This window comes from Mustela lutreola, chromosome 3 (genome assembly GCF_030435805.1).
Source record: "Mustela lutreola isolate mMusLut2 chromosome 3, mMusLut2.pri, whole genome shotgun sequence".
Classification (NCBI taxonomy): domain Eukaryota; kingdom Metazoa; phylum Chordata; class Mammalia; order Carnivora; family Mustelidae; genus Mustela; species Mustela lutreola.
Genome location: NC_081292.1, coordinates 114,698,017 through 114,721,505, shown reverse-complemented (window position 1 = coordinate 114,721,505; position 23,489 = coordinate 114,698,017). Strand labels below are relative to the sequence as shown.

The window sequence follows — 23,489 nt, the reverse complement described above, 5'->3', positions numbered from 1 at the left end:
ACCCCGTCACATAATAGTAAAATTTACAAGTCTCAATGACAAAGAGAAAATCCTGAAAGCAGCCCGGGAAGAGAAGTCTGTAACATACAATGGTAAAAATATTAGATTGGCAGCTGACTTATCCACAGAGACCTGGCAGGCCAGAAAGAGCTGGCATGATATTTTCAGAGCACTAAACGAGAAAAACATGCAGCCAAGAATACTATATCCAGCTAGGCTATCATTGAAAATAGAAGGAGAGATTAAAAGCTTCCAGGACAAACAACAACTGAAAGAATTTGCAAATACCAAACCAGCTCTACAGGAAATATTGAAAGGGGTCCTCTAAGCAAAGAGAGAGCCTACAAGTGGTAGATCAGAAAGGAACAGAGACCATATACAGTAACAGTCACCTTACAGGCAATACAATGGCACTAAATTCATATCTCTCAATAGTTACCCTGAATGTGAATGGGCTAAATGCCCCTGTCAAAAGACACAGGGTATCAGAATGGATAAAAAAACAAAACCCATCTATATGTTGCCTCCAAGAAACACATTTTAAGCCCGAAGACACCTCCAGATTTAAAGTGAGGGGGTGGAAAAGAATTTACCATGCTAATGGACATCAGAAGAAAGCAGGAGTGGCAATCCTTATATCAGATCAATTAGATTTTAAGCCAAAGACTGTAATAAGAGATGAGGAAGGACACTATATCATACTCAAAGGGTCTGTCCAACAAGAAGATTTAACAATTTTAAATATCTATGCCCCCAACGTGGGAGCAGCCAACTATATAAACCAATTAATAACAAAATCAAAGAAACACATAAACAACAATACAATAATAGTAGGGGACTTTAATATTCCCCTCACTGAAATGGACAGGTCATCCAAGCAAAAGATCAGCAAGGAAATAAAGGCCTTAAATGACACACTGGACCAGATGGACATCACAGATATATTCAGAATATTTCATCCCAAAGCAACAGAATACACATTCTTCTCTAGTGCACATGGTACATTCTCCAGAATAGATCACATCCTCGGTCCTAAATCAGGACTCAACCGGTATCAAAAGATTGGGATCATTCCCTGCATATTTTCAGACCACAATGCTCTAAAGCTAGAACTCAACCACAAAAGGAAGTTTGGAAAGAACACAAATACATGGAGACTAAACAGTATCCTTCTAAAGAATGAATGGGTCAACCGGGAAATTAAAGAAGAATTGAAAAAAATCATGGAAACAAATGATAATGAAAATACAACGGTTCAAAATCTGTGGGACACAACAAAGGCAGTCCTGAGAGGAAAATATATAGCGGTACAAGCCTTTCTCAAGAAACAAGAAAGGTCTCAGGTACACAACCTAACCCTACACCTAAAGGAGCTGGAGAAGGAACAAGAAAGAAACCCTAAGCCCAGCAGGAGAAGAGAAATCATAAAGATCAGAGCAGAAATCAATGAAATAGAAACCAAAAAAACAATAGAACAAATCAACGAAACTAGGAGCTGGTTCTTTGAAAGAATTAATAAAATTGATAAACCCCTGGCCCGACTTATCAAAAAGAAAAGAGAAAGGACCCAAATAAATAAAATCATGAATGAAAGAGGAGAGATCACAACTAACACCAAGAAAATACAAACTATTATAAGAACATACTATGAGCAACTCTACGGCAATAAATTTGACAATCTGGAAGAAATGGATGCATTCCTAGAAACATATAAACTACCACAACTGAACCATGAAGAAATAGAAAGCCTGAACATACCCATAACCAGTAAGGAGATTGAAACAGTCATTAAAAATCTCCAAACAAACAAAAGCCCAGGGCCAGACGGCTTCCCGGGGGAATTCTACCAAACATTTAAAGAAGAACTAATTCCTATTCTCCTGAAACTGTTCCAAAAAATAGAAATGGAAGGAAAACTTCCAAACTCATTTTATGAGGCCAGCATCACCTTGATCCCAAAACCAGACAAGGATCCCACCAAAAAAGAGAGCTATAGACCGATATCCTTGATGAACACAGATGCGAAAATACTCAACAAAATACTAGCCAATCGGATTCAACAGTACATTAAAAAGATTATTCACCACGACCAAGTGGGATTTATTCCAGGGCTGCAAGGTTGGTTCAACATCCGCAAATCAGTCAATGTGATACAACACATCAATAAAAGTAAGAACAAGAACCATATGATACTCTCAATAGATGCTGAAAAAGCATTTGACAAAGTACAACATCCCTTCCTGATCAAAACTCTTCAAAGTGTAGGGATAGAGGGCACATACCTCAATATCATCAAAGCCATCTATGAAAAACCCACCGCAAATATCATTCTCAATGGAGAAAAACTGAAAGCTTTTCCGCTAAGGTCAGGAACACGGCAGGGATGTCCATTATCACCACTGCTATTCAACATCGTACTAGAGGTCCTAGCCTCAGCAATCAGACAACAAAAGGAAATTAAAGGCATCCAAATCGGCAAAGAAGAAGTCAAATTATCACTCTTCGCAGATGATATGATACTATATGTGGAAAACCCAAAAGACTCCACTCCAAAACTGCTAGAACTTATACAGGAATTCAGTAAAGGGTCAGGATATAAAATCAATGCACAGAAATCAGTTGCATTTCTCTACACCAACAGCAAGACAGAAGAAAGAGATATTAAGGAGTCAATCCCATTTACAATTGCATCCAAAACCATAAGATACCTAGGAATAAACCTAACCAAAGAGACACAGAATCTATACTCAGAAAACTATAAAGTACTCATGAAAGAAATTGAGGAAGACACAAAGAAATGGAAAAATGTTCCATGCTCCTGGATTGGAAGAATAAATATTGTGAAAATGTCTATGCTACCTAAAGCAATCTACACATTTAATGCAATTCCTATCAAAGTACCATCCATCTTTTTCAAAGAAATGGAACAAATAATTCTAAAATTTATATGGAACCAGAAAAGACCTCGAATAGCCAAAGGGATATTGAAAAAGAAAGCCAACGTTGGTGGCATCACAATTCCGGACTTCAAGCTCTATTACAAAGCTGTCATCATCAAGACAGCATGGTACTGGCACAAAAACAGACACATAGATCAATGGAACAGAATAGAGAGCCCAGAAATAGACCCTCAACTCTATGGTCAACTAATCTTCGACAAAGCAGGAAAGAATGTCCAATGGAAAAAAGACAGCCTTTTCAATAAATGGTGCTGGGAAAATTGGACAGCCACATGCAGAAAAATGAAATTGGACCATTTCCTTACACCACACACAAAAATAGACTCAAAATGGATGAAGGACCTCAATGTACGAAAGGAATCCATCAAAATCCTTGAGGAGAACACGGGCAGCAACCTCTTCGACCTCTGCCGCAGCAACATCTTCCTAGGAACAACGCAAAAGGCAAGGGAAGCAAGGGAAAAAATGAACTACTGGGATTTCATCAAGATCAAAAGCTTTTGCACAGCAAAGGAAACAGTTAACAAAATCAAAAGACAACTGACAGAATGGGAGAAGATATTTGCAAACGACATATCAGATAAAGGACTAGTGTCCAGAATCTATAAAGAACTTAGCAAACTCAACACCCAAAGAACAAATAATCCAATCAAGAAATGGGCAGAAGACATGAACAGACATTTCTGCAAAGAAGACATCCAGATGGCCAACAGACACATGAAAAAGTGCTCCATATCACTTGGCATCAGGGAAATACAAATCAAAACCACAATGAGATATCACCTCACACCAGTCAGAATGGCTAAAATCAACAAGTCAGGAAATGACAGATGCTGGCGAGGATGCGGAGAAAGGGGAACCCTCCTACACTGTTGGTGGGAATGCAAGCTGGTGCAGCCACTCTGGAAAACAGCATGGAGGTTCCTCAAAATGTTGAAAATAGAACTGCCCTATGACCCAGCAATTGCACTATTGGGTATTTACCCTAAAGATACAAATGTAGTGATCCAAAGGGACACATGCACCCGAATGTTTATAGCAGCAATGTCCACAATAGCCAAACTATGGAAAGAACCTAGATGTCCATCAACAGATGAATGGATCAAGAAGATGTGGTATATATACACAATGGAATACTATGCAGCCATCAAAAGAAATGAAATCTTGCCATTTGCAACAACATGGAAGGAACTAGAGCGTATCATGCTTAGCGAAATAAGTCAAGCAGAGAAAGACAACTATCATATGATCTCCCTGATATGAGGAAGTGGTGATGCAACATGGAGGCTTAAGTGGGTAGAAGAATAAATGAAACAAGATGGGATTGGGAGGGAGACAAACCATAAGTGACTCTTAATCTCACAAAACAAACTGAGGGTTGCCGGGGGGAGGGGGTTGGGGAGAAGGGGGTGGGATTATGGACATTGGGGAGGGTATGTGATTTGGTGAGTGCTGTGAAGTGTGTAAACCTGGTGATTCACAGACCTGGGGATAAAAATATATGTATATAAAAAATATATGTTTATAAAAAATAAAAAATAAAAAAAAAATAAAAAAAAAAAAAAAAAGAGCCAGACATAGCAAAAGGGAATGGAAAAAAAAAAAAAAAAAAAAAAAAAAAAATCCTGTTTTCTTTTTCTGTCTTATAGCCTATGGTCCCTACAGTCTGGACGTTTGGAAGACAACCAGAGATCGCTGCATTCTTCAGGGAGCAGCTTAACCAAATCACAGGAGCGGGTGCAAATCCCTGAGCCCACCCCCAGTCCCCCTCTTGGTCCCAGTGGTCACTCCTGATGGGGGAAAGCTTCGTCACCAGAAAGTGTCATTTTGCTCCCTCAGAGACTGTTTACTTGGGGTGCTCCAAGGTTCAGAAGGCAGGGCCTCAGGCACCAAGGTGTAGAAGGAAGGCCACGTAACAGCTCTTAACTGAAAGCCCGATCCCAAATTTCCAACCAAACAATGTAACTCTCACCCATCCACCTGCTTAGTCTGGGTTGCCAGCAGTGCCTCTGAATGGTATGTCATTCTTTGGCGCTGCTGACTTGATAATGAATGGCAATTCAGCAGGACTTCTGAGAGGCTGCGGTGTGGACGGGACTGCTGTTAGGAAACTTTGGCTTTTACACCTCCATGGGCCTCGAAGGCAGCAAAGAACATGACATAGGGAAGAAATAAATCCTGGAGAGCTGTGTGATGTTCTTTATTACTTTCCATGGTTGGGCCGTAATACCGGTTATAAGTACCTTGGGCTTCATTTATCTTCATGTCTGCACTTCTGCTGAGTGTGTTCACACGTGTGTGTCTGAGGCTCTCGGAGGCATGGAGGCTCCTTGTCACAAGCCAGAGTGTCCAACACTGGTCGGGCTGTCTATTCGGGTGTTGGGATCTCATTTTAACGTCTCATGGTAATGATTATACTGCACAAATGAGCCTCGATAATAACATCGTGGACAGAGTGCTGACAACAGGAGTAGTAAATTTCATCTACACACCTTACTATTGAGAATCTACTCGATCACCCTGTATCATAACAGCTACTGGCTAGGAAGACGTTTGCCCTGGATATGAGATTTTATGAGTCTCACTTTATCTTTCTTGTAAATGCGAAAGCAGACCCATTCTTTTCAACGAAAAATGGAAAACCACATCTTAGGAAGAGAAAAACCATCTGCCTTCCCCGAAAAAAAACCCTTTCTATATTTTTATATAAAAGAACATCCCTACTAGACATTTCTCTTGCCAAAGGGAACGTTTACCTAGCCTCAGAGGCATTTCTCTTTGGCTCTATATGTAGTGCAGAACGCATCATCACAAGGTTATTCATTGGGTGCCTTTACCAATTCATCTGGAGATGAGACAGCCTGATCTAACACATCTAACAAAGAACAGATAGGCTTTGGAAACAGAGACCCAAATTAAAGCCCCAATGTGCACCTTATTAGCAAGGGGACATTACGTACCATCGGAGCCTCTTCTCCCAGCATAATCATTACTAACATTCCCTTTTACTCTCAAAAGTGTTCAGGTTTGGGTGGTAAAATTATATGGGCTCCTTATGATTCTGTGAGTCGCTGCACACATGACATTTAACTTCTCCAGACCTCAGTTTCACATGTGTTCAGTGAAGACAAGTGAGTCTAATTTACAGGGTTGTCATCAGCATGAAATCAGACAATGTGCTCCAGGCTTGGTTCCCAAAAGTGCCCTGTACTCCCCTGAACACCAGCTATGTGCTCAAGAGGTCCACTTCCAGGAAAAAGTGTTACTCTGTACGTGAGGTCCTCACCTTTGGATTGTCAGTTTGAGGACCTGTATTTTCCACTTTTCATGGTGATGGGGTCTCTGGAATGGTAACGGGATCTCTCTGTCTCTAGCAGCTGCACTATTAACTTCATTGTCCACCTGACTGGGAGATGAATCACTCACGGATATTTAAACTTTTATCCTTCAGATCTTCTGCACGCTGTTTGCTCTTTCTACAGATCAACATTCATTCCACACCAAACCTCTATGAAAAACAGACCCAGTAAATGCAGCTCAGAATGGGGAAGAGAGGTAAGGGAGCCTTCAAACTGAGCAAAACCACCACCCCTCAGCCAATGAAGTCGGTGAATTTCCTGCTTTCTCAAGTCTTTCCCTAAAAAACACCTGGTCTTATGGATCCAATGACAGGACAGTTTCCTTGGTAAAAGGATCTGAGGTATCTCACTTCAAAAATCAGGCCAAATGATGGATCAAGAGGATATAATACAAAGTGAACTCAGTCAGAGAAAGACAAATACCACGTGACTTCATTGAATTTAAGAAACAAACGAAGAAAAAAAAGAGACAAACCAAAGATCAGACTCTATAGAGAGCAAACTGAGGGTCACCAGCGGGGAGGTGGGTGGGGAAGGGGTAAAATATGTGATGGGGATTAAGAGTATGCTTAAGAGTGGTGAGCACTGTGCAATATACACAATTGTTGATTCACTTTATTGTATACCTGACACTAATAGTAAACACTGCATGTTAATTATATTGGAATTAAAATAAAAAATAACAATAAACAGGCTATGTATTTTTTTTTTAAGATTTTATTTATTTATTTGACAGAAAGAGAGAGAGAGATCACAAGCAGGCAGAGAGAAGGGGAAGCAGGCTCACTGCTGAGCAGAGAGCCCAATGCGGGGCTTGATCCCAGGACCCGGAGATCATGACCTGAGCTGAAGGCAGAGGCTTAACCCACTGAGCCACCCAGGCGCCCCTAAACAGGCTATGTATTAAAAACTTACTCAAAACTTAAAAAAAATTAGGGCAAGTGGCGCCCACAATCTTGCACATAAATCTGTAAGGACAATCGGTAGCCCAGGATCAACAGAATTTTGCAAGAGAGATGCTGTCACTTCATTAATTAGCTTGTTAAGTACACGTATGTTCTCTTTACTCTGACATGAGCAGTAACAATATCATGCAATGGGGTTGCTCCTAATTCCCTAAGGGAGTAGCTTTTACTCCATGAAAAATTTGATCAGTAACTAAGCCCACAGAGAAACAAAGGTTAAAAATTTCAAACTATTCAATTCCAATCTTCAGCATATTTTTTGAAACAAAGAAAAAATACGGTTCCCATGATTATTTAATATGGTTGTCCAAGATATTAGTGTTGAATGCGTGAAGAACTCTCCCTATGCTCAACTTCTAAAAAATTAGAAAGGAAATGTTCAGCATTTTCATGCTCTAAATATAGATTTAGAAGCTGTGAGAGGAAAAAGATGCACATGGCAGCACAATGACTCCGTGTCTGGAGGACAGCAAGGGCATTGGGCTCGTCTGTGGCAAAGTCATTTCCTATTAGGAGAAGTTTCCAGAAACAGAGAAAGGTTGAGGTTCTTCCCAGAAATCCAGTGATAGCTGCAGCACGGCACCCTCTAGGCTGGACTCCCTGGGTGGCAAGGTGGCAAGTGGACACTGATGGTGCTGTCCACGTCCACCCAAACCCTATCTTCTAGGAAATGGCCCTCCCCCATATGTGAGATGGTAATGAAGAACACCCTGGCAGCCATTTATGCAATATTTCTTAAGCAATGCGGTCTTTATTAGAGTTGGTTGTGATTATGTAACTCTGAAGCATACAAAGAGGAAAAGAGAAGTTGGGATGTATATAGGGAATTGGCTTGCAAAATGTCCGTAGTATTCTCCACTTGAAAAACTGAACTAGAAATCACACTCCTGCTTAGGATTCAGATAATCAGTATGTTTTGGCTTTAAATGCATCATGTACCTTGTACTGATCAATACAGCCTTGCCGGAGGAATGTTCTGACAAACTTGCCTCCTCATGTCTGATAAAAGAATGAGCCAAGGCTTGAATCAAGCTCAAACCCTTGACCAGCTCTGGTCTAAGAAGAAAATAAGCCAAATGGGGATAAACCCACACCCCTCCCACATTCATACCTGGCAGTCTTGGGGAAAGGCCATGTTAGGGGAAGGTCAACTCCCAACAAACCGAAGAGACAGGGCAGGGTGGGTGGGCACCTCGCCATTCTACACTGTGATTTCTGTACCACCACCCCCTGCCCCCGGCAGTCTGGGGACATCCACAGATCCCTTCTCGGGATTTTTTTGAAGACATAAAATCAAATACACAGGATTACAGAGGAAATTGATGATATTTAAATACAGTTACCAAAATATTTTTTAAAATTGTGATATAATAACACATATGCTTATTTATTAACACATTAAAAAACACTATCTAGCTGTAGGTGTAATAACCACCATAATTCTAAAGTACTGACATTTCAAGATATTGGTCAGACATCTATAACACGAGATGAAAATATTGGATATGTACTGGTGACAAAGTCACAGACAATAATAATCATACTGTAATTTATGGCCAATATTCAAAAGCTAAGGATTGCTCAAATTTGGGTTAGAGGTTAGTGAAAACCAAGGTGTAGTATTTTCCCGAATAAGCTCACAGCCTGAGCTAAAAGCCTGACAGATGGGTCTGAAGTAGTTCATGTGAAACTCAGGTGATAAGCTGATTTGATTCCCTACACCTATGGTTCTTCCATAGGAGAGAATGACAAGGAGACCCATAACCCAGCCCTGGTCCAGCAGGAGCCAGAAACCACAAACACGGGAGGGTGGGTGGTGAGCACCATGGAGAGTCTACCATCCACACAGACCGAGCAGTATGGGGCCAACACATCTCTTCCTTGTTTCATAGTCGGCCACAGAAAATGCATGAGGTACAGTTTTTTTATTTCCTAAATAATCAGTGTTAAGAATATTTAATTTAGCTGAATCATTAGACTGGAAGAAAAAAATGACTTTACAAATCACTTCTCCCAGTGCAGTGTTCTAACCTCTACCAGCCCTGAAGCTCCCAGCTTAAAGCAAACTTCTAATACCCCTTCACTATCTCAAATCAACTTCTTAGATAACCCTCCTAAACATAATTTCAAACATATATACTTGTTGCCTTAAGAGTAAATGAAAAGGAAATAACTGATAACAAACCTAATAGGTATTTCGATATGCAATTAGTTGGGTGAGATGGATCTAGAAGGCATAATGGGGGCATTAGTTACTTGGGTTTTAATGTAAAATCAAAAAATTGGTCAGCTACAAATGAGGACTGAAATGGGTGACATGGTGATGCCAGGGTTGGTGTGATTTTTCAAAATGGCGAACATTTCTTGGTGCATTTCCCAATGAAACAAAGCACAGTCTTCCTTTGTCAGCTGAGAAAGACAATGCTTACCTAAAATATGCAAAATGTTCTTTGTTTATGTGTAAGATACGGCCTCTAGGTTCAGGTAGTAAACAGGTTTTGTTGTCCATGATTGTCTCATAGTGCAATATGGGACACATTTTAGAGTGTAAGACTGTTGCAGGGGCTCCCGGGTGGCTCATTTGGTTAAGTATCTGCCTTCAGCTTGGATCATGATCCCAGGGTCCTGGGATCGAGTCTCATATCGAGCTCCGTGCTAAGCCGTGAATCTGCTTTTCCCTCTCCCTCTGCCCCTCCCCCCATTTATGCATGCGCACACTCTCTCTAGCTCTCTCTCAAGTACATAAATAAAATCTTAAAAAAAAAAAAGACTGCTCTACCCATCACAGTTAGCAACCCTGGTCCCCACCAATAAATGCTAGTAGCACTCCCCAATCAACAACCAAAACTTCCCCCACAAATTTCTACAAAGCCCTTATACAAAGCCCTGGAGCTAGCCCAAATCCCATTGCAATGCCTAGCTCTGCCCACCTCTGGGTGATGTCAAGCTGGGCCACTGAGGAGATACTCCCCAGGAAACTGCAATTTGTGTTACAAGAAATATTATTCATGCTGGATGATTTCCCCAGTAGCTAGTGTCACCCACATTCTGCTTTTGGGACAGAAAGAAGCCCAAGGCAGGGGAGAATTAACCAACCAGGCAGATGGACTCAAAGAGGAAGCAAAGGAGATTCCTGGGGTGCCTGGGGCCTCCTGCCCTAACATGAATTCTGCACTTTGTTGAAGCAAGCTCTATCAGGTCCCTGTTGCTAGCACTCAGAAGAGTCCAACCACCTGCCTGAACTAAGGGAGGCAGTTAAGATAAAAAATACTCAGGGAGCAGCTGGGTGGCTCAGTCAAGTGAGCATCTAACTTGGGCTCAGGTCATGGTCTCAAGGTCCTGTATCAGGCCAACATAGGGCTCTACACTGAATGGGGAGTCTGCTTCTCCCTCTTTCTCTGCCCCTCCTACTGCTTAAATGCTCTCTCTGCAGCTCTCTCTCTCTCTCTCTCTGATAAATAAAAACAAATACTCAGAAGAATCTATTCTAATGTCAAAGAAGCCACCTTATTTAGGGGACATTTCTTGATCCTACCTAAACTCTTCATGCTGTAGCTGAAGCTCATTTATTTTGATTTCTTTCTCACTGCTGATAAATAAATGAGCCAGCGACCATTCTTCACCTGGTATTTCTGACTCTAGAAAGATACATCCAGATCCTTCTAAAGGCTTTTCTGCCTCGGCTTCTTTTCATCAATCTCATTAGCCATATGACATAAATAACATTGTTGTCCCTCCTTGACAGGCTTGGAAAATTTAGGTGTCAGAAAAATTTGGTCTTTAAGGGACCAAACTGGGTCTCAATGAAAAAAGATTTTTTTCCAAAGTCTTTCCAACCCCCAAAGTCCATGATTTAATGTATTTAAATTTTATTATGCTCAGGAATAATATCACCCTAATCCAGAAATGTGGCAATAAGGACCAACTGTCAGAAAGGTGTGGTAAAAAGAAGCTACCTCTGTTTCTCTCCCACTTTCACTAATGGACTCCATTATATCACAAAAAAAGGCACTGCTGCAATCTAATGAATAAATAACTAGCACTTGAATCTGTGTCCATTTTTAATTCCAGTTAGTTTCCACAAGAAAGCCTCATTTAAATTTGAAAGGGGGGCGGATAATATTACTTCAAAATGATATATTTTAGGAATGCTCCCAAAGTGTCTTATATAAGTCAGTCAGGTATAATGTTAAATCACAAAAACATTAATTGTTGAATCTAAGTAAATAGACGAGAGAGTCCAAGTATGACACAGGTAAAGTGGTAGTTCACATGTGACAGATCTGTTTAGTGTAATTTCCAGAAGAATATCAGGAGAGCTAAAGGTCACTTGAACAGTGTCTTCTAAAACGGAGGGTCGCAGCTAACTGATAGGTTATGAAATCAGCTCAGTGCAAGGGTCAGAAAACTTTTCTTCAAGAGCCAGGTGGTAAATACTCTAGGCTTTACAGGCCAGATGATCTCTGCCATAACTACTCAACTCTGCCATCTGAGCTTGAAAGCACCCACAAACAATACATGATCAACAGGAGTAGCCAGGTTCTAATAAACTTCATAAAATCAGCAGCAGGCCATGGTGCTGACCCCTGACCAGCATTTTTTAAGGCTATGAAACAGAACAGGAAGCATCTGAGGGCTTCAGAGGCAGAGGGGTAGATAATGTGTCTTGAAACTCTTCTTGCTGTTATATACATGTAAATATGACTTAGGAGTTAATATGAATTTCTAACTGTACACTGGGAGTCAAAGCCAGCATGCTAGAAATAACGAATAGTTTGGTCTATTTGTTGAAGTCTGCTTTGGACTTCAACTGATAAGAATTTAAAAGACAACCATGTTAAAAAAAAGGGGGGAGGATAGAAAAAAGGGTAGATACAATGAGCAAGTTCTTGAGCCCAAACATAGCCTTAAAAGAATATTTTAAAATGTATTAAATTTGTACAAAGAATAATAACTAGTTACAAGCAGTCCAAAATGATCTTCGAAAGGAAATACTTCTCACTAAAATACTAAAAATACTTCTCACGTTATTCAAACACCTGATGTGAGGTGTGTATCAGTAAGCAGTTGCCATATAACAAACTTCTCCGGAACTCAGTGGCTTAAAGCAACTGCCATCGATTGTTTCTACAACTCTACAGGTTAGTTGGCTGGTTCTGGTGACCTAGAACAGTCTTAACTAATCTTGGCAAGACATGCTGTGGAGACTTTGAGCACCCAACAGTTCAGTTGTGGGCTGGCTGGTCTAGGGAGCCTCGGCTGATACCACTGGGCCCATCCCCATGTCTCTCTCAGAACTCTCCATTAGGCTAGCCTGGGCATGTTCTCACAGCAGTGGCAAGCCCAGCTATGTAAAAGGCACTCAGAAGCACATAGGCTCTTTTAAACTCTGTCTACAGGACGTTTGCTAATGTCCCACTAGCCAAAGCATCACGTGACCAATCCAGTGGTGGGGAAGGAATGGTAGGGGGACTACAAAGCTAGAAGGTAAGAAGTGTAGATACAGGGAGGCCATTAATTGGGGCCATTAGTGCAATCAATCTACCACAGGCAGTATTTACTGTCATCACCTTGGCAGAAGCAGAGATTCAACATTATTTTACATTTCCCCATTACCATTTCTCATTTTGTTTTTTCATTATCACATCAGAGGCAGAAAGGCAGAGTGAAAGGAACCCAGGCTTCGGAATCAGTGAGATCCACTTTCGCATCCTAGCTCCCACACTTCTGGCTTCGTGACCCTGAGCAAGTTCCCTCTGCCCCTCGGCTTCCTCACTGCAGAAGGACTGCTGATACCACACAAGCCTCAACATGTAGATGTGCACAGCTCCATGTATGACCACAGCAGAACTCAAATCCTAAATACTGGGTTTTGCAAACAGTCCATTTTAATACAGTCAAAAAAAATGAGGGAAATAAGCAAATTTCCTATGGCACTAAAGTTTCTTCCCAGAAAGGAGGAGTTCTACATAAAGAGTAAAAAAACATTTCTTGACAGAGTTTTGAGCACTGTGGGAGGCAGAAAAATGGCTCCAGCAATGTTCATGTCCTAATCCCTGGAACCCCTGAATGTTACCTTACAGGACACATAGGATTACATTAGGGATCTTGAGATGAGGAGATTATCCTGGATTATCCAGGCGGGCCCAATCTGATCACATAGATCCTAACATCAGAGAACCTTTCCTAGCTGTGGTCAAGGAACCAGGCTGACAGCAAAGGGGCAAGAACTCAGCTGAGCATTACTGGTTTGGACAGTGGAGGAAGGGGGCAAAAGCCTATGAATGTGAGCTGCCTCTAGAAGCTGAAAGAGGCCAGGAAGTAGATTCTTCCCTAGAGCTTCCAGAAGGAGCAGACACTTGATCTTACCCAAAGAGGCCTGTGGTGGATCTCTGATCCACGGAATTATAAAACAATAAATTTGTATTTCCTTAAGCCACTAAATTTGCAGTTATTTGTTACAGCAGTAACAGAAGGACTGCATAATCTTGTAATCTTTATACCAAAGGCTGACAATAACAGAACCGAAGTCTCTCTTGAAGCCACTGGAGTGGGAGGAAGAAACTGGAACTTGGAGAACACTAACTAGGCATGGCATCAAATATGGAAAACTGCATCTGATTCTGGTTATAGGGGCAATTAGAGAAAAGGCATTATGATAGAATGAGCAACTTATTGTCACTGAAAATACTTTATAGTATTTTCTTTATAGCAGTCTATAGGAAAGTGCAATAAAATCATTATCCATATAGTCTTCAAAGGCATCCTAACTATAGCTCTGACAAGCATGTGCTAGGGAAAAGCCATATCAACAAAATCTTTCCACATAAACTTTCTAGAGACTTCTTTTAACTGATGGCTGCTCCAGATCTACAGTTCCAATCTGATCACTCCTGCTTTTTTTGTAGATGATATGACAATAAGGTAATACACCCTAGCAATGTGGAGACATGGACACACATACACACCCTATTTCACACACAGTCCCAATTAGTTGGGCCCATATGCCCACGAAGTATGCTTACAGTAAGGAAGAAAAAAAAATGTCTACAGAAAGTCCACTGATTGATTTAAACAACAGAACGTAAACAAGCACGACCAAACAGGGCCTCCAAACTAGGAAAACACCTAAGCATATATGAAGGACAGATTAAAGAAAGAGTTAGGTAAGGAGGCTAAGCACAGCCAAGAAGGCACACTAGAAGAATCCCACTGATGTAGAAGAAGCTAAGAGATGCCTCATTTGACACATGAGGAACCGAACTCATAGAACACCAAATTGACCCGCATGAAGACAACCAGCTACCTGCAGAAGCTGGTCTGCCATGGCGCCAGTTGACCCATGATGCCCGATGCCTCGTTGGTCATGTGACTCGTCATGCGCACATGCTCTGTGCCAGGCAACGGAGCTTCCAGTCACGCTTTCTAGAGCTCTGTACTCCTTTCTGAGAGGGGTCAGATGTACTGTTTTTTTTAACCAACCTAGGGAAAAAATAAACAACTTTCCCTTTTTGAAACTTATTGGACAGGGAAAAAAAAAGCAAATAAAGAATAGTGAATCTATAGAAAATGGTAACATTCACCCAAGAAAATTAAATCTGTACATCCCAAATGATGGATGATGAAAAATCATCCCATAATGTCACATAATGAGGCCCTTCCCCTCCCCATCCTTTCTTAGTGCTCTACTAACCCTGGTGGCTCTGAAAAATGAGAAGAGTGGGGGCGAAGGAAGTCCTATGGAAGGACAGAAGTACAAAGAAACGCACCGAAGGGACACAGAAACATCATTCTTTGCATGAGGCAGAGATAGTGCTCTCCTAAACACCATGCGTGAGAGAAAGAGTCGGTCATTTAGAAAACTCATTGGCATGAGCACTAGTAAATAAAAAAATCGGAACTGAAAATAACAGATGGTTAAGGAAAAAAAAAAAAAAACCAGCAGCTGCAAGGAGATTGATATCAAACTCCCTGTTCTTTGAACGTAGTTGTTTCTCAGGGAAGGCCTAATGAAGGTATGTGCACAGAATTTGGCCCAGCTTGCGGCTGGGTAAATTGTTAGCCACTTTCCCCCACAGCACTATGCCACACAGAACCACAGAACTCCGGGAGCCCAGTCATTTTCTGCTCTTTGATTCTCAATTCCCCAAAGGAAAAAACAGCTTCACTAGGCAAAAGGGGTTATTTCTAGGTTGAGAAGTAGGGACCAAGGCCTCTTATTTCTAAATATACAAAAATAAACATCCCTAAAGAATAGTGATAATAAAGGGTTGGTGCTTCTTTGGTAAGCACTCAATGGTGTACTGAAGGGAGTCGACCAGCAAAGGCAAAAACAACTTGAGTTTTCCCTCAATCTTTTTTTATCCAGTAAGGGAATTTTCTTTCTTTATTCCACACCTCCTTTGCCATATGTAGAGGATTATACGTCAGGACTGAACAGAACATTGGCGCTCATTCAATCTCCTCTTGCTTTTCAACATAAGAACTGAGACCCAAAGTGGTCACGTGGGCTGAATTAATGTGTTCTTCATTTGTGTACTGCTTCCCAACTGAGCTGAACTCTTCCTGGTGGGCCCTGACCAGGACTGGACTTCTAACTCCATGAGCAGCTATGGACTATTTGTTAACTAGAAGTGTTCAGAATCAGGAACAGGCAGGAGCCCTGGTAGACCCCATGTAATGGTCATATGGAAGGAGTAAAATGAAAGGAGATGGTGTTTGCTGTCACACCCAACTGGAAGACTCCATGAAGTATGGTGATCCCACTGGACAGAGGAGTATTTTCCAGGATTCCACAGACACTGTGGGAGTGTCCTCACTGACCCTTTATTGGAACTGTTAAGAAACAGCTCTGAGGCCACTGCCAGGTCACTTCTTCCCTACCCCATGCTCCTGTAGAGTGGAAATCAATGCTGAGTGGGGTTAGGAGCCCTAAGACACACACACACACACACACACACACACACACACACAGGTAGAAAACTTAAGAGTGAAATTAAGTAAAATCCATCCCAGACTATATTCTTAAGATGTCAAACTTACTAACATGAAGAAGAGGACACCTCACTTAAAGACATCATTTAAGTTGCTCAGATTGTCCCATGTGTGGATGGTGAAAAGATGCAGACACACCATCTGCTCCCCACCAGATCTAAGGTGAAGTTGGTTGTGAGCTCAGAGGCACAGGGGGTTCTTGGAGGGGGAGGGACAGATGCCAAATGACCAGCACATTTGCTTCCTAAATCATTTCCACAAACAAAGGGGGCACACAACTGTTATCAGTTATTATCAATTGTTCGTGTGAGACCAAGGGTCAGAGCTGAAACCCAGCTTTGTCACTGCTGTCCACTGGCTGATGAGACTTCAAGTAAGCCCTTCTTGCTCTCTGCAAGAAGGAATCCAGAAGGATCTCCCTGAACTGCTTTCCAACTCCTGAGTGTCCAAGGCTCCTCTTGGCTTTGGTTGGAAAGAAAGTGCTGGCTGCTTCAGGATGAGCTTGCTAGCCTTAATTAAGCACAGCTCAGCTAATATGGACTCTGGACCTAGGCCACCTGCATTCAAATCCTCACCTGGTCACTTGCTAGCTGTGTGTGATCACAGTCAGGTTTCACAACCTCACAGACATCCCATATATAAACTGGGAATGACAACGGAGTCTACCTTACCACTGTAGGGAGTAGTAACGGAAATAGGAAAGAAGCATATGCAATCAGATCAATTACAGAGGGTAAATTTTTCATCCCATCTCTATTGTTCTGCCCACCTCCTGACATTTCTCCTTAAGGAAACATAATATGTGTGATGATCATCAACACAACACACTCTCACGAGTGGACTGACACACAAGAGATCCAACACTATTACAGTGGAAGACTGTTCCATGGAGGATACTTACAAAAAGCATCTTACCAGCGTGACGGGACTTAGAAGCCGTCTGTGCTCAGAGCTACAACACTAAGGAGTACAGCTGAGACAGGAGTGGGTGGGCGGCACACATTCCCTCCAGGGCCAACCGCAAAAATCTGGGTGGGATGCAGAAGTGAGGCTGATGGAGAGAAGTGAGTTGGGGTAAATGGGAAGGGGACACAAACCATGAGAGACTGTGGACTCTGAGAAACAAACTGAGGGTTTCAGAGGGCAGGGGCGTGGGGGGATGGGTGAGCCTGGTGGTGGGTATTAAGGAGGGCTCCTATTGTGTGGAGCACTGGGTGTGGTGCATGAACAATAAATGTTGGAACACTGGGAAAAAAATTAAATTAAATTAAATTAAAAAAGAAAAAGAAAAAAAGCAAGGCTGTTAATCTATTCTAGGGGTAACCTTGAAGGGCCAACTTTTTTTTTTTTTTTTTTTAAGTAAATCAAATGCAAACATCAGTATTTAACTCTTACAAGTAATAAAGTACTTGGATACACCTCACTCCTTAGGGGCATGGGCAACAGGGTGGCGAAATACTCCTTAGCCATCTTTGATAACCATCCCAGGTGGGGCCAAGGTCCAGCAGCCCTCAACACAAGCACTGCAGGAGAGGGGTAGCAGGGACAGTTTACAGGGAAACCTCCACCAAACCCGGCCATGGCAGCTTATCCCCCCTTGCCTGTCCAGATTTTTCAGGCTGGACAAAGGGCCTTGATGGAAAGGCTCCTGTTCGCTTTCCAGAAGGTTATGCATTTGGATAAGAGAGCTCTGGGATTTTGAAAAAATAAAGTGATCCTTCCAACCCCTCTCACGAACACATACAGCTCTCCAGATGTGACAAAGTTAGGAAAACATGAATTTAATTGTAGCAGTGAAAAAACAAATAAATAAAACAGCCCAAGGAAGCAAACAGAGCACAAGTCCCCATGCTTCCAGCTGAGAGAACATAGTTAAAGTACTAAGGCTCCTGGGACCCACCTTGGCGACCTTCCAAGAACTGGTAGTTTGCATTAACACACAGAAAGAGAAGGTCAGATAAATTAAAAGTTCAAAAGGTAATTTTGAAGAAGGACATCTTTATCCTCAGCCCCAGCACAGGGCATGGCCCATGGCAGCTGTGGGACAAACTTACTCCATGAACCCACCTGAGGCTGGCAGAGAGGTCACACGGGACTCCGATTTGTGATGTTGAAAGCAGATGCCATACAGGATAGGGACCGAGGCCAAGACTAGAAACTTCGAGAAGGGCTGGGGGGATCTCTACTCAATTTCCAGCATATTAAAAAGTACAACCATCTTCTGGTTATTAAGAGTGACTCTACACTTCAAAGTACTTATGAACTTTAAAGGCAGCCTAGTAAAACTTGCACTGACAAGCACACTTATTTGTGACACAAACCTCTCAACTGTCACCCACACAGCATCCACCCCAAATATAAAATTATTTTCTCTCTCTCTCTGTCTTTTTTTAAGTACCTGGATTCTGGAACACATACACCTTCTGCCAGCCAAAACTCTGTTAACTCTTCACCCAACACAAGGACCCTTTCTCAGATTTTGCCATACACAACAACAAACCCCCAGAGACAAAGCTCCTAACAGTGTATGCTTTCCTGAGATTTCCTACAATAAGATCAATACAGGAAGCCCTTCACCCCACCAGCAGCCCACCCTTCTAAAGCCAGGAGGCCAAGACATGCAAAGAGCTTTACCTCTCTTGGGAAGGAGAGGGCAACCACCTGCCTGAATGACCATGGAGTGAGAAAGGACATGAACTTCCCAACACAAGTCTTATGATGACTGCTCCGTGCAGTTTTCTGGACTTCTTTGCAGGGCACCCTGGCCACTGTCTGTCCCCTGCCAAATCAGTCTGAGGGTGACACTGCAGTGACTTGATCTGGAAAGGTGGTGTTAAATGACTGACATCTACAAGGGATCCTGAGGAGTTACACTTCTCATGGGAGGAGCCAAAGCCCCCCCCAACCCCACTAGAATCACAGGGGGACTCTGGTATTTCAATGCGTTTGAAGGCCAGCTGGGCAGAAGGCTGCTTTAGTTATTTTTAAACTGAGAAAACTGAATGGAAAGGGAGAAAATCTGAATTCCTATGATCTCCTGAGAGGTCCCTTCTAGCTCCAAGATGCTACTAAAGAACATTGCATATGCACATACATCTTTATAAAAACGTATATATACATACATATGTGTGAATATATATATGTACTGTATTCACACTTCAAACACAAAGCACTTGAAATGTGCGCTGCTGAGATCAAAAGCCCATGCGCTGCTTGGCAGAGGGGCTGGGGTGCACAGATGCCATTGGCAGATTTGGGCAGGGCCCCCAGCCCTCCTGCCATCCCCCTCCACCTAAACACCAACCCAACCAGCACCTGCATGTGTGGAGGCAAGCCCCACAAGGCTCTAAACCAGGACAGCAGACTCCTTTCTCCTAGTGACTCCAGGCCTAGATGTCCCAAACCCAGGCAAGTTGAACAAAGGTGGAGACCAAAGGAAAAGTCTAACCCTTAAGTCCTGGCACCCAGCTCTGCCAGAGTCAGGTATCAGGCACAGGAGGTCCTTTCTCCTTTTGTCCCAGCTCCTAAAGGGGGCAAAACAGTCACATTCTCCCTCCTCCCCTACCACTCTGTTTTTCAGGGCCTCTCCACTTCTCTCTGACTACCCAGATGGCAAGCTGGTAACTGGAGAAAACTAAACGGCCTCCAGAAAATGGAGCTGCGCTCCAATCCTAGCAGTGCCAAACTTAAGGGTGCTTATCTCAGCCTTGAACAATAACAACAAAAAGAATTTGTAGGAAAGAAGGAAGTGGGTGGTGATGGTGAAAATCCATTTATCAAGACAGATCCGTGATGGGTTTGGCTATCATGAAAAACTGATTTTTTTTACTTCTTGCATTAAAAACAAGGCAGTTCTGACCCTTCATCAAGGCTCAAGATAGCCGTGATAGAGTTGATAACATGGTGGTGGTTGGGGGCAGGGCGGGGGGTACTCTCCGAGTAAAATCCAACCAAGTTCCTCGGGTCCTGACAATGAACACAGACGGGGACACCAGCTTCCCACTTCTGTGTCTTTACAATGAGATCCCGCAGCTAATACTCAAATCTGAGTGTTTCCAGGTGCCCTGTGGCCATCCCACCCGAACCCCACACACACCGCGGCTTTCTCCTCCCCAACTTCACAGCTCTGTAAGCGCCCAACCTTCTCTAACTGGGCCGCCAGAGCCGGGAGCGAACAACAGTGTCTGCCCCGCGCCGGGCTTGGCAATCGGAACCGGGAGCACTGGGCCCTAGACCTCGAGCCCGGTATCTCCGAAAACCTTAAGCATCGCCTACTTCCCCAGAGCACCCCGCTGGCGCTCCGAACAAGGCTGGACAATGCAAGCGCCACCTCTTCCCTCTTCCGCGCGGTAGCTACGAAACCACGGCTTTGTGTGTGACAGCAAGTGTGCGCGAACGTCCCCAGCTCACACACCCCCTTTCACCCAGTCTGCTCCCGGCACGGGGTCGGTGCGCTCTGAGAGTGCATAGGGAGTGAGTCCACCATGCAAGCGGCCACACCGCCAGGCCTCTGGCCTCCCGGCCTCGGACCTGGCCTCGGGGAACGGGGGATGACATCCACACCCCCGTTCCCAGCCGCGGGGGCGGTAGGCGCCAGCAGCGCTGGGATCTGAGCAAAAGCGAGGCAGGGGCCAGGGGCACGAAACGGCGACAGGCGGGCGCCGCGCCCCCCACCCGCGCGCTCGGTCGCCCCCAACTTAGCACGCGGTGGACCGGGAGGGGGGGCCCAGAGGGGGCCGGGCGGCTCGCGACTCGGCAGGAAGTTCCCAGGGCTGCACTGAGCATGCTCTCGGGGAGTGTGTGCGCGCGGGTGTGGGCTCTGCGCTCCCCGCAGCCTCTTCGGCCGGGCTGACTCGCGGAGCGCCCTGACGGGGTCGCGGGCCGGCGACCGGCCCCAAAGGGTGGGGGGTTCCCCCGGGCTTCCCGGTTTCCCAGCCCGAGCGTCGCTCCGCCGCATCCCTCCTCTTCTGGGCCCCGGGCCAGCCTCCCTTCTTCTTCCTCCCCACTGGCCGTTGGCTGAGCCCGCCCTGCGCGCCCGGGTTCCCGGGACCCCAGCCCGGCCCACACCCGCAGCGTGACCCCACCAGGCTCCTCCGCGGTCCGAGCGCCCATCTGCCATCCCCGGCAGCTCGCCTACAGTCCGCGCCACCAAAGCCTCCTCTGGACAGTCCCTTGAAAAGCCCACAAGCCTGTTCCCCAAGGGCGCGGGGGGCCTGCTGTCTCCCCTGGAGAGGGCTGCCCCAGGCAGGTGGGCGCCTCAAGGCGCGTCCTCCGCTGCACTCCCGGGTCCCGCAGAGCGGTCGCAGCCAGGGCACCTACGCAGGCGGCAGGCAGAACCCCCGGCCGCGCCGCCCTCGGTGCAGGCTCTCCCCGCCCGCGCCCAGCTCCCCGCGCCCTCCGCGGTCCCCTCTGCGTGCATCTCCCCGCGGGGATGGCGAGCCCGACGCGATCGCCCCGACCCAGTGGCTCTCACCTCCGTGTTGAACAGCAGCAATAGCAGCAGGGAGCGCCCGCCAGCCGCTGTCCCCGCGGGGCCCACGACGCGGCGGGGCACGGGGTCGCGGCGCCCCGAGCCTGTGGCGCGGCTACCTGGGCTGGATCGCGCCCGGGGCCGCAGCGGCTGCCGCGGGAGCCGCAGGGCCGCCGCCGAGCGGGCCGCGGCAGGGACGGTCTGCAAACTCCCAGCCCTGGCGGGGCCGCGCGCGGCGCGTCCACACACAGCCCGGACGCGGTAGCGACGCTCTTCGCGGGCTCAGCCTAGCGGGGCGGGGGTCTGTCCGCAATTTCCCCTAACACCCCCAGCCCAGCGTCTCTAACTTCTCACCGCTTCTGGGCTCGCGGCTCTTGAAGGCAGGATTCTGGCCAGGAACGTTCGGCAAACTCCCCGCCCTCCCAGGCCGAGCGCTCAGCCAATTCGGAACGCCCCAGCTTCTCAGGGGCCGTCTGCAAACTCTCAACTCTGTCGGAGAGGACTTCTAGCAACCTTTCAATTCTGCAGCCCAAAGGGAGAAAGGAGCAAGGGAGACAGGTTAATCGCGGCCATAAATAATATTCTAGTAAGGTCGGGGATAGTGTGCCAATGCTCATATGACAAAGCATCCTCCAGAGTGGTGCAGTCCAAGGGCCTCGAAGCACCAGGGGACTTCTAGCAGCGAAGCCCAGGCAGGGAAGACTGGGGGCTCACCCATTTACAGGAGCATACAACTTTAATAAGTGCCCTGAGTTTCAGTTTCCTTCTTCAAGAAATGTGTTCTAGGTAGCCAGGTCTACTACTTGGTTTTTGTGACCTTGGACAAGTCACTTAACCATTTGAATTCAGCCTCTTTATCTGTGAGCATAATACTGCTTCCAGGAGCCTATTTTGAAGATGAAAGAAAGCAAAAGTAAAGTACTTAGGTATAATTGGCATATAGTAGGCGCTCAATAAATTCCATTTCTCTTTCTTTTTCTTCTTCCCACCCTTGGATTCATGCACACGCTGGATGAGCTAGCTGAACACTGTACTATTGTAAATTTACAACAAAATAAATAATATCTCATGCCCTGAAGATACCACAAACATTGGTTGACAGGACGTATTAAATCCAATCGAGCCCCCGGAGATATGGTCGCACAGCTACATCGGAACATTATAGGTCATTGTAAAGCAGGATCTAGAATGTAGGGAGAATGACCTGGTGGATCACCTCAGAAATCAAGATGACAAGGTTCATAATCCCAGCATGTTTCAGGCCATGTAACAAATCACTACATCAGATTACTGTATGAGAATTATGCCCCTATTTCACTCCTCCCTGGGGTCTTCTATCTGGAATTTAGATCACCCCACTCTGTTGCGCACACTCCTCAACAGAGGCATTTAAAAACTGAAGATCATGGAATTTTTAGACCCTGGAAATGATTTAGCCCAAATTTCTCATTTTGTAAATAAGTACTCAGGGCTACCCAAGGGTTAGGAAGGTCTGCTGACCCCAGGATCTGGGTAGAACACACCTCAGGGCCTGTCCTGCACTGGGCTTCTCTGGCTCAAGGCACATTAGGCTAGTCCTGCCTTTAACTTCAAGCTCAGGGAAATGGCTCTAACATCTGGAGTCCCAGATTTTCAGCCGCTTGGATCCTCGCTGTCAGAAATCATCCAGGTGCTATTTAAGAATGCGGAGGAAATCTGCAAGCGCAGGACTATTCCTCTTAATAAGACCTTTTAGTGAAAT

The 23,489-nt window shown here is 44.8% G+C and overlaps 1 protein-coding gene across 2 annotated transcripts in view; it reads right to left on the bottom strand.

Annotated features, from left to right (window-relative positions):
• Positions 1-22,143, bottom strand: part of MGAT5 (alpha-1,6-mannosylglycoprotein 6-beta-N-acetylglucosaminyltransferase) — a 345,401-nt gene extending 323,258 nt beyond the window's left edge. For both annotated transcript variants that reach the window (XM_059166698.1, XM_059166699.1), the window contains exon 1: positions 21,752-22,143. The gene's annotated coding sequence lies outside the window, so the exon portion shown is untranslated. The remainder of the gene's footprint in view (positions 1-21,751) is intronic.
• Between the last annotated feature and the right edge of the window lie 1,346 nt (positions 22,144-23,489).